Here is a 12,120-nt window from a genome sequence, read left to right on the forward strand (position 1 = left end):
ACGCGGAGGTGGGGGACACTCTCAGAACACAGGCAGTTAGTTATAGCCCCAGGATTAGTTTTCCAAGAGTCAACTGAGCAAATAGTTCTACAGGCATCAAGCCCTGAGATTCATAAACTGGATTCTATTTTCAATGCCCTCTCAAAGAAAAGAAGTTTTGAATGCTGAGAGATCTCCAAAGTACTGATTCAGCTACTAAATTTTCTCTCCTGATTCTAATATATTGAATAAATAATTTAGCAACAATAAAGGAAATGAAAGCAGGAACAAAAGCATGCATCTTCTTTTCCACATTACCTTCTTTTAGTTTTAATTTTATTTAAGTATTTTAGACATAAACAATTATAGGTATAATAAATTAAAACCCATGTACTCAGAAACTGGGGAGACTTCCAGTCAAGATGGCCAAGTAGGTAAATACTGTGTTCGCTTCCTGCCACAACCACATCAAATTACAATTAAACTACAGAACAACCATCTTTAAGAACCACCTGAATACTAGCTGATCAGAAATCCTGTAACTAAGGATATACACAAGAAGCTGCGTGGATACTGGTAGGAGGGGTGGAGATGCTGAAGGAGCTGGTCCCACACCCACGTGTGGTGATTAAAATTCAGGAGGGATATCTCAGTCTTGGAGGATCCCCCTGAGAAGCGAGAAGTCCTGGCCCCACACTGGGCTCCCCAGCCCAAGGTTCCAGTGCTGGGAATAGAAGTCTCCATAACTTCTGGCTGTGAGACCCAGCAGGGATTATGGTTGAGTGAGACAGAGCTGCTGGAGTCCCAGGCCTTCCTCTTAAAGGACCCAAGCACAGACTTACTCACTGATGGACTCACTTGATCTGAGCTCCAGCACTGGGGCAGCTCCTTGAAAAGCTCCAGAAACATATTGGAAGGAACTAAATTATCTGGCTTTGGGACAAGGATTGGAGGGGCAGCATTCTCCTAGAAAGAAGTGCTGGCAACTGACATTAGTCCTCTGCTGAGCCTTCCCCTCAGCCAGCCTGCAGGCTCAGGCAGGTGCAAAATCCGAGTCTCCGCCATCCTGGCTAACACTGTTTGCCTGACCCTGATGATTCCCTGAGACCCTTCTCCACCTAACTTGTGGGCTGACCCAAGCTACTTCTAGCAGCTATTGCATGCAATGGCCAGTCTCGGCTCACATTGTAGCCTTTCCTAAACATCTCTCAAAGGTTCACAAACAGGCAGTGTCTGGCCTCAGCATGCCCTGTATCTCTTGCTAAGCAGCCCCAAGCCTGGCACTAGTGGCAGCCAGCCTCAGTTTGGATCTTACTTACTTTCTCAGGTGCCTCCAAGCCCAGCACAGGAGAAAACAATCTGCAGATCACTTTGTAGCCCATTCCAAGAGGCCCCAGAACCAACACACCTGGTGGCCAGCTTCACATCACACCAGACCACCACCCAAACACCTCCACAAGCAACATACCCAAAGGATGGACTTGACAGGCACCAGAGCCCACTAAGTGGAATCCTTCTTCATGCGGTCAGCCCCTGCACAACCGCTCCTCCACTGTAGTCATGTCCAGTCAGCCTGACGGTCAATCCCTCCCAATGACATTCCACCAGCAATTGAAGCTCATCTAAAACAAGGAGGCACACACAAGGGACACAGCTGGAACATCTGGCTCAGGTGACCAGGGATATGTGCCACTGGGCCCCACAGGACACCTACTATAGAAGGCCATCCTATCAAGACTGGGAGACGTAGCAGGTATACCTAACACACAGAAACAAACACAGGGAATAAGCCAAAATGAGAAGACAAAAACACCTGCCCCAAATGAAAGAACAGAACAAAACTCCAGAAAAACCAAACAAAATGAAGACAAGCAATCTATTAGACACAGAGTTCAAAACACTGGTTATAAGGATGCTCAATGAATTTAGGGGAAGAGTAAATGAAGTCAGTGAGAATGTTAAGAAACAGAGAGGAAACATAAAGATGGAGATAGAAAACATAAAATAGAACCAGTCAGAAATGAAGGATACAATATCTAAAATGAGAATACATTAGAGGGAATCAACAGTAGGTTACGTGAAGCAGAAGATTGAATCTGCAATTTGTTATATATTTTTTTATTGATTTTTTAAGGACAGAAAGGAATGGAGAGAGAGAAACATCAATTTGTTGTTTTAATCATTTATGCATTCATGGGTCAGTTCTGGTCTGTGCCCTGACTGGGGATCAAACCCACAACCTTGGCATATCAGGGCAGCGCTCTAAACAACTGAGCTACCCGGCCAGGGCTTAATCAGCGATTTGGAAGACAAGGTGGTGGAAACACCCAATTGAACAGCAAAAAGAAAAAAGAATTTTAAAAAATGAGGATAGTTCAAGGGGCCTCTGGAACCACATCAAGCTCTTCTTGCCTGATAGCCTCCATTTCTCTGTGCAATAAAAAAGCCAAATTGCCGTTTGCCAGAAGGAGGGGGGATTTCCTGCAGTGAGGAGGGGTCTTGAAAAGAATGGTAACACTGGAAATGGAAAAGAGCTGACGTGGGGGTTGACTAGACTTACTGTGGTAATCATTTTGGAATACAGGCGTGTATCAAATCATTACGTTGTACACCTGAAACTGATATATGTCAATTACATCTCAATTTTTTTAAAGTAAAGAGAACTGACTAAAAACCCCCACATGGACGTATGCCCCAGTGGCACTGTGAGTTAATCATGCATTTATAGGGGTACCATTTCTTACAGTGGTGACACTCCCCCGGAGTTAGAGCAGATGGGCTCTCTCTGCCCAGCCTCGGAGGCCCCCCACTCTTTAATCACTGCTATTCTTTAGCCTGTCTGCTTGGTGAATGTGGCTGATGTCCAGGCTGGCTCTCTCGCCTACTTCCCACCCCCTTTAAGTGTGCCTCGCTGAGTGCTAGAAGCTTGTAATCTAGAGCTACTTTTCCCAGAGTGCTTCGTATCCTGGGTTCCACAGGTGACCCAACTTCCACCAAGTGGATCAATGCACTTGGAGTTGAAGGGGGAAAGTGGACATTGACTTGGAGGCCATGCTTCTCTTTCAGCTGGCAAGCTTGGGCGTAGAAGTGTTAAAACTTTTCCCCTTGCTATGACTATAGCAGAGGTCCCAGTGTTGACTTTTTACTTTCCTGGATGTCAAAAAAGCAGGGTGGGGGCATCCATTTTGCTGTTTATTAATCTCTGTAACATCTCCAAGGTCCAGTAAAATGCCTAACACATGATAGGAACTCAAATAAATGAATGCATGAAAGAAAACTGTATACTATGATCGCGTTCAAATAAGTACCTCTCTCCATAAATGTTTTTCTCTCTGTTACTAATATCAAAAAGGGGGGGAATTTCAGGAAGCATGCTTGGGCTGTGGGAACGGGCTTCCCTCAAGTTGTAAGAGGTCCAAGGGGTCTTATTCAGAGCAGAGCGTTAAGGGAGGGCTCTTTGGTTGGGGTGCACACTGGGAACCATGGGAATCTTTACTGTGCAAGAAGACATGGGCCCTGAAGTGCCCTCATCCCAAGTTCTTTACATGTGGGTTTTTGATGGATACTCTTTTGTTTTTTCAAATATGTCTTTACTGATTTCAGAGAGAGAAGGGGAGAGGGAGAGAGAGAGAGAGAAACATCAATGGGAGAGAGTCATTGATCGGCTGCCTCCTGCACACCCCCCGCTGGGGGTCTAGCCCTGACTGGGAATCAAACCTCGATCTCCTGGATCATAGGTTGGTTCTCAACTGCTTAGCCATGCTGGCCGGGCTGATGGATGCTGTTTTATATTTTCATTTATTATTTAATTATAATAAAAGTAACATGAAGTATAGGTGCAAAAATAACACACCTAGAATTCCATGAAAATAGTGTCTTATGAATCTGGTTTGGAGACCTATAGTTGTCTCATCTACTATCGCCTATTACTTTCTCACCCCTGTGTCTCCGAATGAGCTCTTCTCCCAGTCACCTCGGGAAGCATTGTAGTCACATCCCACTGGCGCAGGGGTGAGTATCGTGGAGCCACATCCCCAATTCTCCCTCCCACTTCATGCGCAGTTTGTGTGGCATTTCCACGAATCTATCGGCTCAGGTTTAGGCACTTCACAACTGAAATATCTATTAGCTCAATGTGATTCCAACAAGTGGAAAAGAAATGAGCTGAAAATATAAGTCCTTGCACACTGTCTCCTAATGGTCCTTTTCTCTGGGGCCCCCTTCACCATTCCACAGCCTGTCTCCCCACAGGCACCCCCACTGCTTAGAAACTGCCTTGGATTTGAGGCTGGGAGGGGCCTTCTTCTCTGAGGCAGTAAAGGGGTATTAGGGAAAAGCAACTTGCCTTTTGGGGGCTTCCCAACTCTGACATTTGTTCTGACGTTGAGAAATGCCAGTTGAGAGCCCTGTTGGTTGGCTAGGAACATTTCGTTGTACTGAAACATTAAGCATCCTGAGGCAATAGGAGATTAAAATAACCCTCAAGAGCCAACTTTTCCGCAAGGGGCCGGGTGGTATTTTCAGCTTAGTGGGCCATGTTTGTCTCTACTCAGTTTTGCTGCTGTTGAGGGAAAGCAGTGCAGAAAGACATAAATGATAGGTGTGGCCAGATTTAGTTCACTGGTTGTAGTTTGCCAATACCTGTATAAGAAATAAACCAGTCCTACCACTGTGATCTTTACAGATGTGTTCCACTAAATGACCTCATAGCTGGTACCCTGCTTCATTTCCGATTCAAGTCCCACTGATTCATTTGTAAAGAACAATTAATAGCCAAGTCTCTGGGTTATTAACATTACTAATTTTTCATCCAAATAATTGGTTAAAATAATGAGATTTATTAGACAATAAATGAACTGAAAGTTAATGTTAAATTTAACTAGATGTGTAGCCATGGGGAAGTCACAGCACTGCTCTGGCCCCCAGTTTGTTTGTTTTTTTTAAATCTGTAAGATTAGTTGGATTCAATCTCTTGATTTCTTTCGTAAACAAAAACCCTCATTGTTTTCTACTTTTTTTTTACAGAAGTAATTCATGTTGATTGTAGCACATCTAGAAAATAAGCAGAAAGAAGAAAACAAGAATCCCCACAACTCCACCATGAAGAAATAACACTGTTAACATTGTGGCATGTCCTTTCTTTTGTCTATCAATTTAGATATTCTATTTACTTTTCTATATATCCTTTAAGTCATAAAATGGAATCATAAAAACACCTTTGTGAGCTCAGATTTTTATTTACTATAACAAATACTTTTGGTGTTAAATACTTTTTCAATTTCATTTTTTAGCTGCATAGTATTGTACTATGGGAATGAACCATAATTCATTTAACCAATGCCCCCTTTTCCTAGATTGTTTCTAATCTTTTGTTTCTATAAACTACATTGCAATAGACAGCTTCGCAGAGAAAGCTTTGCACATGTTTGTAATATATTTCCTTACTGCTTTCAACATTAAACTTTTTCATGGGGTCAACAGTCATTCCATTTAAGGCCAGTAGAGGGCATTTTAGGCTTTTCTTCTCAGGGCAAGGCCATAAAGCCATTTCTACAGTATATAGCAACGAAAATAGTGGTTTTATCGTGAAAATGATTCAATTTGGGATCTTCAGTAATAATCAATAAACCCCAGAGGGAGACTCAAAGTAATTTATTTATATGTCTAACAAGACCACACACACACACTCAATACCCAATGAACTGCTTTGTTAGGACTTAAACTCCAAAAGAATAAAAATGATCTCTTTTGCACAATTCAGAATAGCTAAGGGAATGTTATGCCTTATGCAAAGCCCTAAAGTCCCTGCAGAGGACTGTGTTGAACAGTGACAAACAAGCAGGAAAGGGAACTCAATGCAAGAACACCGACCTTGCTAGAGCAAAGCCCAGAATCCGTAGCTCCCTGGAAATGTAGATTTGGGGCAACATTGAATGAAGTCTTGCTTAAACCATTACATGTCTGTCACCTTCCAGCCAGGTTTTATAGGTTTTATTAGCACTTGAAATAATAGCTGTATGTGCATTTTTCTTGATTTTCACCAAGACCACAAATTCCCAAGGGCCGTGATCTTCCTAGGCTTCTTGGCATCCCCACTTTTAATTACACCTAGCAGATTGCTAAGTACAAGGGAGGTGCTTAAATAGCTGTCACTTGATACTCATGACAGTTTTCTTTCTTTTTTTTAAATATATCTTTATTGATTTCAGAGAAAGGAAAGGAGAGAGAGAGAGAGAAACATCAGTGATGAGAGAGTCATTGATCGGCCGCCTCCTGCACGTCCCTGACCAGGAATCGAGCCCGCAACCCGGGCATGTGCCCTGACCGGGAACCGAACCCCAATCGCCTGGATCCTAGGTCAATGCTCAACCGCTGAGCCACGCCCGGCCGGGCAACAGTTTTCTATTCTAGTGTAAAGCACATGATTGTTGGGAGATGGTGATTATAAGTGAAGGCTCTGGAACCAGGTTGCTTGTACAGTGGTGCCTCGGTTTCGGTTAACGACCATTTCAGTTTAAGAGCCCCTTAAACCCGCAAGTAAATGCTTCGGTTTTCGAACCCACCTCCGAAGTGGAACCTGCCACGCGGCTTCCACTGAGGGCAAGATCCTGAGGCCCAGCTGTGGGCTGTGGATCCCTCGGTTTTCCAGCGTTTCAGAGCTTGAATGGTCCCCCAGAGCGGAGCACATTGGAAACCCGAGGCACCGCTGCATTTGTACTCTCACTCAGCCACTTACTAGCTGTACCAGGTGCTTTACCTCCCTGAGCCAATGTTTGTAAAACGTAGCTAGTAATAGAATCTACCTCAGGTGGTAATTATGAGAATTAAGTGAGTTTACACATGGAAAGAAGTTAACACAGGGCCTGGACCATGAGCAGCTCTTGATAAATGTTATCAGCATGATTACTTAAGTGGTTACTAAGATTTTTCCCCCTCATTTTAAAATTCTGTGATTCCTCCTTTCTCCAAGCTCCTCCCATAGCCACTGAAGACCCTGACTTCTCCCGGGCTCCTCAGGTTACCTGCTGGCTGTGGCCAGGGCTATGCTGCTTCCAGGAAGCTCTCCGATAGTCACAGGCCACACGTCCACCCTGGTCCCTCACCCAGGTTACCTTTTTAAATTTTACCCCAGCCATCTTTCATTTGCTCGACGGGAGTTCCATTTGATTCCATCAAATCACATTTCACAAATACGGTCATTTTCATAGAGGGGAGCTAAGATACCATGTGGAGCAGAAATGCTTTTCTTCACAGGCCTCAAAAGAAATAAAGCTTCTTGAGACAGGGAATGTCAGTAAGGATGGAGATTCCATAGCGTGTGCTTTTTTAAAAAAATTTATCTTTATTGTTGAAAATATTACAGGTGTCCCCTTTTCCCCCTGCCCTCACTCCCCGCCCCCAGGCCTTCACCACACTGCTGTCCGCGTCCGTGGGTCATGCATATATGCATGTAACCTCCCCCCCCCCCCCCCCCCCCCCCGCCCTAGTTGTGCAGTGGTTTCCTCTTTCCTGGGTCAGCCATTCTGTGCAGAGGTTCTGTCCCCTGCCTACTCCAATATACTCCCACCCACGCAAAGTGGACAGCTGTGGGGAATAAAAAATATATGTTCCTTAGGGGCAAGTACTGGAGTCAGGCTGGGTTAGTTCCTTTTAAAAAATTATAATTTTTTATTGTTGGCAGTATTACAGATGTCCCCCATTTCCCTCCTTTTTGCCCCCCTCCACCCAAGCCCCGCCCCACCCCAGGCCTTCCCCACACTATTGTCTGTGTCCTTGGCTATGCATATATGCATATATGTCCTTCGGCTAATCTCTTCCCGTCCCCTCCACCCCCTCCCCTCTGAGATCCCTCAGTCTGTTCCATGCTTCCATGCCTCTGGACCTGTTTTGTTCGTCAGTTTGTTTTATTAGATTCCACATATAAGTGAGATCATATGGTATTTGTCTTTCTCTAATTGGGTTATTTCACTTAGCATAATAGTCTCCAGGTCCATCCATGCTGTTGCAAAGGGTAAGAGTTCTTTCTTTGTTATAGCCGCACTGTGTAAATGTCCCACAGCTTTTTTATCCACTCATCTACTGATGGGCACTTGGGCTGTTTCCAGGTCTTAGCTATTGTAAATAAGGCTGCTATGAACACAGGGATGCATATATTCTTTCTGATTAGTGTTTCAGGATTCTTAGGATCTATTCCTAGAAGTGGGATCACTGGGTCAAATGGCAGTTCCATTTTTAATTTTTTGAGGAGCCTTCATACTGTTTTCCATAGTAGCTGCCCCAGTCTGCATTCCCATCAGCAGTGCACTAGGGCTCCCCTTTCTCCACACCCTCGCATGCGGTTTGTTGATTTGTTGATGGCAGCCATTCTCAGAGGTGATATCTCATTGTGGTTTTAATTTGCGTCTCTCTGATGATTAGCGTCTATCTGATGATTAGCGACTCTCTGATGATTAGCGATATTGAGAACTTTTTATGTCCTCTTTGGAAAAATGTCTATTCAGGTCTTTTGCCCATTTTTCAATTGGATTGTTTGTCTTTTCCCTCCCATTCTGATAGGCTCTAGAGGGGTATGTGACCTCTTCCTTACAAAGTTGGTGACATAAGACTAACATAGGAAATAAGCAAATAAAAAAGTCAAGCTAAAGCTGATTTTATTGCTATTTGGAGGTTGGAGCAGTTGAGTAACAAGGAATGGGACTTAGGACAGCTGAGGCCTCCATGACCTGGGATTTCCCAGGTAGCGAGGACAGGGGTTGGGTTTACAGACATTGGGAAAAAGCAGAAAATGAAGGGTATGTGAGGAGACAGGGAGGAAAGTATACTGTACACAGGGAGTAATGCGGCTCTGCTGTGGAGGCAGGATAGTTTAGACGTAACGTGTCAGCATTAGAGAATCAGAGAAGGCTTCCGAACAAAGGAGGGACAGGACATAGTGCTGAAGGAAGATCTGGTCTGGCAGAAGTGTGCATTTTAAATTGAATCAAGGATCTTGTGCCCTGGCCAGTTTGGTTCAGGGTTAGAGCATCAGCCCGAGGACCAAAGGGTCATGGGTTCCATTCCCAGTCAAGGGCATGTACCTCGTACCTCGGTTGCAGGTTCCCCGTCCCGGGCCGGTCACATGCGGGAGGCAGCCAAGCCATGTGTCTCTCTCACATTGATGTTCCTCTCTCTCTCCCCCTCTTCCCTCCCGTCTACTCTCTCTAGAAATCAATGGAGAAAATGTCCTCAGGGAAGGATTAACAAAACCCAACCAAACCTTGTCCAGTGCCTGGCACATAGAAGACACTCAGTAAGTGGGAATTCTTATTATCGGGTATTCAGTATTCTATAACAACGGCTTCTAGAAAACAGCTGCAATCAGTAACCTCTGTCCTTTAACATGGCATATGTAAGCATAAAACAGAATAGGATTCTGAGACAATGGATGGGAGCTTCTCTCAAATAAATTACAGCAAAGCTTCACCAAGAAATTATGATGCATAGAGGGGAATACAGCTAACTGAATATACTAGAGACACCTGAAGAAGCTTTGGTTTATCAGATCATCGTCTGGTAAGATCTTACTGCTTCTCTGTAATCACAGTAATGAAAACATGCAAACTCCCGGAATGCTTCACATGTAAAGCTTTTATTTTGAAAAATAAAATACAAAAGTCATTAAGTTGTAAATGTATACAGTAATCCCTCAACTTCTCAGAAACAATACAATGAATTATTTAAATAATTAAGATATTTAGTATTATCCACACCGATACATTTAAACAGGTACAAGTGTTCTACAAAACATTAGAACATGTACAGACGACCTAGTCCAAGATGAAACTGCCCAATTTTGCTTACAGAATCCCAATTTTAAACTCTCCCCTTGAAAACAAAGTTTGGAATCTGATAAGACAAGACAAGGACCAGCGCAGTTTTAACAGCAAGCACGCACCCCTTCTGGGCTCCGTATCTGCTGGGTTGTGCATGCAATTAGAACCAAGAGCGCTGTGCTCAGGAGACAGATTACTCAGGAAGGTCCAAATGTGTTCTGACATTCCGCCCGCTCAGTGGGAGGAGTCTGGCTAACGCACGGGAGATGCAGGCCACGGTACACACACTCCATGGATCTCAGCAGGTGACAGCCAGCCCTGGAAACATCCCTTCTGTTGAAAAGGCATCAGTCTTCCCTAGGGCAGACAGGAGGAATGCGGTTACTGGTGTGGAGTCACGGTTCCTTCTTCCCCTGCACCACCCGGCCTCCTGCCCATTGCGGTCTGGCATAAGCCAGGCAGGTGGACAGGGGGATTAACAACTATGAGAACAGCTGCCTCTGGACTACTGGAGAGGCACACTCTTCCTCAGGCTGGGATGCCTGAGATGCCTGCCAGTAGCTCTAATGTGCAAAGCAAGCAGATGGCAGCCAAAACAAGGGCCGCTCCTGCCCATTTCTAAATGACTGCAACTGTCATAGCTACTGCACCAATTGAAGCTACTGCGGGGGCACTGGTAGGGACATCAAATGTCCAGGGGTCCAACATGTTGACTCTTCTTTTGAGAAAGTGGATGCTGAGGTTCTTTAGAGGAAGCTTTAAATAACACAGTGACTGTCATTCAAATGCCAAAGGACCCAAAAGACAAGAAGACAGACTAGCATCTGTCCTGAGATGCTCTGCTGTCTTCCTAGCATGTGGGCACCTACAGGCTTCGATAAGCAAACAAGAGTGAAATGCTGCTGTGGAGCCAACCTGAAGGCTGGGATCAACTTGACACCGCATCTTACCTAGTAAAACAAAGACTATACTTTCAGGGATCATTTCTATAGTTTTTTACTAGAGAGGTTTGCCTGGACGTGTCTTGTAAAACAGCTGGTCAATAAATAAAGCCCTGTGTGTGTGTTTTGGGGAGGGGATTTATACATTTTCAAAGTATTTTGGACTAACAAAATTATCCAAGGCTAATAACTGCTGTTAGATATGCATACCCACAGAGTATAAGTCTGACATTTAGCATTGGCTCCTTAGCAAAAAGGCAACCAGAAGTCCTGAAACCTATTCATGTTATTGGCTCACTGCCATCTGTGATTTTGACGTGGCATAGCAGTGCTCGTATGCTTTTTCTATCTATGATCCACTAATACACAGCAAGTCATAAAAAAATCCTGTTCAAATAATTCAGTCTCAATTTTCTCATCAGTAGAATGGAATAATACCACCTACTCGCCAGAGTGGCTTGAAACTTGAATGAACTCATTCAAATACATATATATAAAACATATATTTATCACAGATGCTGTTATACATATATTATATGTCATATAATATATCATTTATATACTATTTATAAATTGCTTGTTATTTTATGCTTAGTATGGAGTATGCACTTAATACATGGTTACTATATAAAATTAAAATAGCAAGCAAAAATCAAATTTTCAAAAAGCTTTTCAAGTTCCAAATGATCTAAGGCATCTCCACATTATTCAGAGCAAAATAGGATCTTCAGAAAGTGTGGGAGAGGGATGTGACCTCTGAACAGGACACCAGGAGGTCTGGCTTCAGAAACCAGCTTTGCCACTAAGTAGCGGGTGTCCCTGGACATGGACTTGATGTTTACTCAAATCTTTTAAAGGGGGCTTATAAGGGATGGCTGGCCTAGCCCAAACTGTAGCCTTTAGTTACCAAGAGACAACGTAGGTTACTAACAAGACTCCTAATACATTAAAATCAGCAAGAGCAGGCTTGAAAAACAAACCAACCCCCCAAAATATTAGTGCAAAATTATGTGCCTGTCCAGCACACAGAGAAAGCAGCGCAGGGTGGTGGAAAAAGCACTGGTGTTCTTCAGCCCTGGGTTCCCCCACCTGGGATGTGGCCTTGACAAATCACCTACTCTCTCTAGGATCAGTTGCCTTATCAGCAAATAGATGATTGAGGCCTTATCAGCAAATAGATGATTGAGGTTGATGTTCTCCAGGTTTCTTTCAGCTAAAATATTTTATCATTTATCACATTGAAAACAACAACTAACTGTTATTTTGCTTACTATGTACCAGGCTTTTTGCAGACATTATTATGGTTAATTCTTACTACAACTCTCTCATTAATATCTGGTAATATCATTTTACAGATGAGGAACTAAGAAACAGAGGAGTTAAGTAAT

At 43.7% G+C, this 12,120-nt stretch overlaps 1 protein-coding gene and 1 pseudogene across 1 annotated transcript in view; one reads left to right on the forward strand and one right to left on the reverse strand.

Annotated features, from left to right (window-relative positions):
• Positions 1–9,588: 9,588 nt before the first annotated feature.
• Positions 9,589–12,120, reverse strand: part of TPST1 (tyrosylprotein sulfotransferase 1) — a 60,670-nt gene continuing 58,138 nt past the window's right edge. The window contains exon 6 of the mRNA XM_087815627.1: positions 9,589–10,148. The gene's annotated coding sequence lies outside the window, so the exon portion shown is untranslated. The remainder of the gene's footprint in view (positions 10,149–12,120) is intronic.
• On the forward strand, positions 10,753–10,831 carry LOC148093533 (small nucleolar RNA U3; annotated as a pseudogene).

The sequence above is a fragment of the Miniopterus natalensis genome, chromosome 3 (genome assembly GCF_054644295.1).
Source record: "Miniopterus natalensis isolate mMinNat1 chromosome 3, mMinNat1.hap1, whole genome shotgun sequence".
NCBI lineage: Eukaryota > Metazoa > Chordata > Mammalia > Chiroptera > Miniopteridae > Miniopterus > Miniopterus natalensis.